The sequence below is a fragment of the Dromiciops gliroides genome, chromosome 3, assembly GCF_019393635.1.
Source record: "Dromiciops gliroides isolate mDroGli1 chromosome 3, mDroGli1.pri, whole genome shotgun sequence".
Taxonomy (NCBI): Eukaryota; Metazoa; Chordata; class Mammalia; order Microbiotheria; family Microbiotheriidae; genus Dromiciops; species Dromiciops gliroides.
In genome coordinates, this window is record NC_057863.1 from 653,006,065 (window position 1) to 653,012,378 (window position 6,314).

The window sequence follows — 6,314 nt, forward strand, 5'->3', positions numbered from 1 at the left end:
CATCACCTCACACTTGGACTATGACACTAATTTGTTAGTTGATCTCCCTTCAAAGATTTTCTCCACTGCCTTTCTGCCTTTTAAAAAATAGAGATGGGGCAGCTAGGTGGCGCAGTGGATAGAGCACCGGCCCTGGATTCAGGAGGACCTGAGTTCAAATCCAGCTTCAGACACACTTACTAGCTGTGTGACCCTGGGCAAGTCACTTAACCTCGTTGCCCAGCAAAAAGCAAAAAAAAACAAAAAAGCTATAAGAGGCTTAGTAATATCACCAAAAGAGGGTATTCGTTGTCTGCTTCTTAGTAGAGGGAGCAGAGAGTTGTTGAATAGCCTGGGCTTGCTTGGGAGAGACAGAGTGAGTTCCAGCAGCCAGAATGAAGCCCAAATATTCTACCTGAGGTAAGCACCATTGCACCTTTGACTTAAGGACCTTGTGGCCTCTCTTGTATAGTTCTAATAATAAATGGCGGCTGTCTTCCTGACAGGTGTCAGCACCAGGGGAGGCTAAAAGTAAATCATCTACATACTGCATTAAAGTGGAACCTTTAAAAGTAATAGAGGCCAAGTCCTGTTGTAAAATGTAGGACTGTCCACAAATCCCTGTGGGAGTGTGTATCCACTGTGTATTTTTCCAGGTAAAGGCAAATAAATACTGGAAGTCCTCATGCACTGGTATAGAGAAAAAGGCAGAGCAGAAGTCTACCACTGTGAAGCATGTAGCCTCACATGGGATTGAAGAAACTATGGTGGCAGGATTAGGGACTATAGCATGTCTAGGAATAACAATTGTTAATCGCTCTAAGATCTTGTACAAAATGATAAACAGGTTTGCCATCTGGGCCAGGCTTGGGTTTTTTAACTGGCAAAATGGGAGTATTACATGGAGAATGATGGCATGGGACAATAATACCCAGACTTTTCAGAGCCTCAATTATAGGGGTGATCCCTTCTATAGCTTCTTTAGACAATGGATACTGTGGAATGGATGGAGGTGGTCCCCCTTTAACTTTAATAGTAACAGGCATAGCAGATTTAAGGAGCCCCACCTCAGTAGAGGATGAGGCCCATAGGGACTCATGAATGTCAGGGGGGATTTTGAATGTATCCCCTACTGCTCCTTGAGCGTCTGCAATCAAAATTGGTAATAAATGAACAGTATCCTCTGGCAACCACAGAGAGACAGCCCCATCTGGAGCACAAGATATGGTTGCTCTAAGTTTACAAAGGAGATCACGACCTAATAAATTTACAGGAGCATCAGCCATAAGTAAAAATGAATGTTCTACAGTTAAAGGCCCCATAGATACCATGTAAGGGGTTAATTCTGCCAATCTTTGGGCCTTACCTGAGACTCCTACCACATTTAAAGATCCAATAGCATTACATCTAGGGTCTGGTTTGTGCACTAAGATTGATTTAGAGGCTCCTGTATCTAACAGACAATCATAATACGTGTCCCCAACTTTGAGGGTCACATGGGGTTCATTACTCTGGGGAGGTGAATGGATTGGTACAAGAGGGTTCAAAAATTCTGGATCTGGAAAAGTAAAGCTTTCTGTATTTATTTTCCACTCCTCCCCTGGACGCCATCAGTCCTGTGTCTCCCTCTGAGGGATTCTAGAGTTACCCCGATTCTGATTCTGTCCTTCTGTACCTCCCTGATAGGGTCTATGATTATACTGATTCTGGCTAATTATCTTGGTTGTTTCCTTTCTGGTAAAAATTTCCATAATTATTCTGGTTTCTCCTGAAAAAATATTCCAGACCCTCAGTTACTGCCCACCTGAGTTCTTGCTTTCTAATTCTACATTCTCTCAATGAGTGTCCTTGTTTTTCACAGTACTGACATGCCTTAGGGGTTTTGTACCGACCTTTAAATGCCTGACTTGAAAGTGCTGGTGCCAGAATGATTTGCTTAGCCGTATTGTCTTCTTTTGCCTCAAAGATATAGGTGGCAATTTCTTTAAGCCTTTCTACAGCCATATCTTTCCAGCCTGGACACTGTGTCATAAAAAATTTACGGATTTCTGGCAATGATTGATATCAGTTCATGTAAAGCTTTCCAATTTTTCTGAGAGTATCCTGCTCATCATTTCTTCTAGCACAATAGTATTCTATCATAATCATATACAACAACCATTCGGCCATCCACAATTGATGATATGTTGATTTTTAATTCTTCACCACCAATAAAAGAGCCGCTATAAATATTGTAAATAGATATAATATTGTCAATAGGTCCCTTGACCTTTTTATAAAAAAATCTCTTAGGATACAGACCTAATGAGTGGTATTGCTCGGACAAAGGATATGGATGAATTTATAGCCCTTTGAGCACAGTTCCAGATTGTTCCAGAATGGTTGAATCATTATCCCATGTCACCAATAGTACATTGATGTTTCAGTTTTCCAACATCCCCTCCAACGTTTGTCATTTTCTTTTTCTGTCATATTATCCAATCTGATGGGGGTGGGGTGGTAACTTAGAACTAGCTTGATTTCTCTAATCAATGGTAATTTAGAAAAATGTTATATGACTATAGATAGCTTTGATTATTTTGTCTGAAAACTACCTGTTCGCATCCTTTGACCATTTATCAATTGAGGAAGGCCTATTATTTCTATAAAGTTGACTCAATTATCTATATATTTAAGAATTGAGGTCTTTATCAGAGAAACTAGCTGTAATTTTCATAGTTATTATTGCTGTGTATTCTCTCCTCTCTCCTTTCACCCTGCCCATTTTCAAAAGCATTTTGCTTCTGACTTTATCTCCCCCCATCCACCCTTTCTCCTATCAGTCCTATCCTTTCTCTTATCTTCTTCCCTTTGTACTTTCCTGTATGGTAAGACATATTTCTATGCCCAGCTGAGTGTCTATGTTATTCCCTCTTTGAATCAATCCCAATGAGAGTAAGGTTCATGAGCTCCCACCACTTCTCTTATTTCTCCCTCCACTGTAAATGTTCTTAAGTGACTCTTTGATGAAGGTAATGTAGCCCATTCTCCCTTTCCCTTTCTCCTTCTCCCAATGCATTCCTCTTTCTCATCCCTTAATTTTATTTTTTGATAATTATTCCATTATTCCATCATATTCAACTCACACCCATGCACTCTGTCTATCTATACTCATTCTAGCTGCCCTAAAAAAGAGAAAGTTTTTAGGCGTTCTACATATCATCTTCCCATGTAGGGATATAAGCAGGTTAACCTTATTGAATAATGTTTTTTTTTTCTTTTGGGAGTCTCTGAAGGAAAAGTATGGGAAAGAAGAAGAGGTATTAGACTGCTTACCAAAGTAAGAGTCATTTTGCTTACCTCATTGCTTTTTGCTTATGAAATCTGAAAAGTCTACCAGTATCATGCCAGAAAATGTAATTGCTTCCATTTGAATTATGTTAACAAGATTCTGACGATTGCTTGGTAAAAATAAGATCTTGGATACTGAGGTGTTTTGGGTTTGTTTTTGTTTTTGTTTTTTAGCTGAACTGCTACGCATTTAAATTCTATTTTACAAAACACAACACTGATGGACTGGCCACATTGTTTGAATGCCAATCATACATTTGACTAAATACACAATTTTTACAGAGAATTCACACAAAGCACTGCTCACATGGAAGCCATAAAAAGCAATAAAAGAATAATCTCAAGGTCTCAGAAGAATTTGAAATTATTGTGAAACCTGGGAGACACTGGAACAGGACTGCTCAACATGGTGTGCCCACATCAAAACAGGAACTGGGATGCATGAACAAAGAAGATTTGCAGCAACTCAAAAGAAGTGAATGAGACATGAGCAAATTTAGAGAGATCTTTATTCCAAATGTTCATATGGATAACTTGTGCCTGAGCCATCCAAGCTCATATGGTCTGATTAGCCACAGTTAAGCACAGTGTACTCCAACATAGTAAAGTCACTTTGGTCTTTTTTTAGTATGAAGGACAATAACCAACCAGCCAATACCCAAGCAAATAAAATGTAAAAGGTTTTGATAACTGATTTCCCAAAACACATACACACGCTTTTTAATCTTTATTTTTGTTTTAATTTCTTTTCTGGTTCGTTAGGTGGTTTGTTTCAGAAAATTATTATCCACCCTTCCTATTTGTCCCATTAATTGAACAATGAAAATAATACTCAAAACAAATATAAAAAGTCCACCAAGACAAATTCCCACATTGGCCATGTACTAAAATGTGTCACTTTCTGCATTTGAAGTCCATCATTTATCAGGAGGTGGGTATTATGCTCCATCTTAAGTTTTGGAGAATTTTGGTTTTTCCTTGTATTGTCCAGAAGTCTAAAATTTTGCGAAGTTGTTTTTCTTCATGGTATTGAATATATATTATAACAGCATTAACAGCTCTCACTGTTATGAATCATTATTACCGCTACCTATTGACATTTCCTCTTGCCCACCGCTTCCTTAACTCCTAAGATACTGCTGACTCAAACATCAGATGTTTGATGTTATAGGAAAAACTCTACTGAGGAAGCAGGTGGTAAAGTAAACCTTTTCCCAAGAAAAACCTGATACAGAATTGATTGTTTTAAAGTCTGGTCAAAAAGTGGTTATGAATCATAGAAATCCCTCTCAACCAGTCATAGAGTTTTCCCTATTTCTGGTGTTTACCAGTCATAAAATTGATCTACCTCATTCTATTTTTAGTGCTCCCCCAATTATATAAAGTAGCTAGCATAAAGGGGGAGTTGTCACTGATTTGAGGAAGATCTTGGACCCGATTACTTAGGGACTCCAAACTCCTTAATAAATTGAAAATGCTTGGAGTGCCTCAATGTCCTTTTGTTGCTTAGTGGATTGGAATTTTGGAGTAACAAGCACCTCTATGTTTATTCATCTGAACCAGTTTGTTTAATGATTACTGCTTTCTAGCATTACTGGAGATCTGGAAGTATTAGGCCCCCTCTTTATCACTTTTTTCATGAAGAAAAAAAAAATGAGATGCTTGTTCCAAGAAAAAAAACTCACAAAGATGTGAAGTAACCATTAAAAAATTTTCTAGGGGGGGCAGTTAGGTGGCGCAGTGGATAAAGCACCAGCCCTGGATTCAGGAGTACCTGAGTTCAGATCCAGCCTCAGATACTTGACACTTACTAGCTGTGTGACCCTGGACAAGTCACTTAACTGGCAAGTCACTTAACCCCCATTGCCCCGCCAAAAAAAACAAAAAAAAAATTTCTAGGCTCACATGAGTCATTGGTGAAGGGGTGGGTGAAGATGGGACTATGAGGATCATTATGATGATGAGCTGGCCTTCAGTTATTTGTCTTCTAGTAATTACCTTGTGGAAGATTCTTTAAAGCTTTATTTTACTAAAATCCTTTAGTTTGCAGCTTTATGGGGACAAGGTACTTTTAATGGTTGTCTCTGCTTTGAGGGAATAACTCTGTCCAGATTATCTTTCACTCTGCCATCTTCCAAGAATTACCTCAATTTCTAAGTTTAAAATTTTTTTTAAAAATACTTAATAGAGGGGTGGCTAGGTGGTGCAGTGGATAAAGCACTGGCCCTGGATTCAGGAGTACTTGAGTTCAAATCCGGCCTCAGACACTTGACACTTACCAGATGTGTGACCCTGGGCAAGTCACTTAACCCCCATTGCCCCACCAAAAAAAAAATACTTAATAGCTAACCACAATCTGAAAATTCTGTAGGATGCCATATACTTTTGGTCTGAGTACCAAGTGCCTTAGTGTAATACATTCTGATACCTACTTATAACCATTTATGATCCCCACCTCCCAGTCCCATGATTCTCTTTCTACCTCACAGGAACCATTTCATGACACTGGCTTTTTTCACTTGTACTACTTAATTTAATATTATTATGTTAACATTATTATGTACTCCTTATATTAATACTATCTCTTTTTTCAAATAAGAAAATTATTCTTTTCCTTCTCTTCATCATTGGGAAAGAAAACTCATAAAAGTCAACAAAGTAATGCAAAACAATTTCCTAAATTAATCTAGGTGTTATAGATAAATACATAAAGATTGATAGGTAGATAGGTTAGTGAGGAAATATAGTGAAGTTAGACTGAGGTACAGAATCTGAGCTAGTTCAATTTATCAACACTGATGTGTATAAATGTTAGCAAAATGGATCACCCTGGCAACCTCAGCAAAGCAAGTGACTCCAAGAGAAAGAGACCCTCTTCAGTAACACACAATAAAGAAGGGGTCTTGGTAGACAAGGGGTGGGGGATGTGATTTTTTGTAGGGTTGGGGTAGAAACATTATGATGGGCTATACTGAGAAAGGTAGCTGGCATTCAAGCGAAGTACC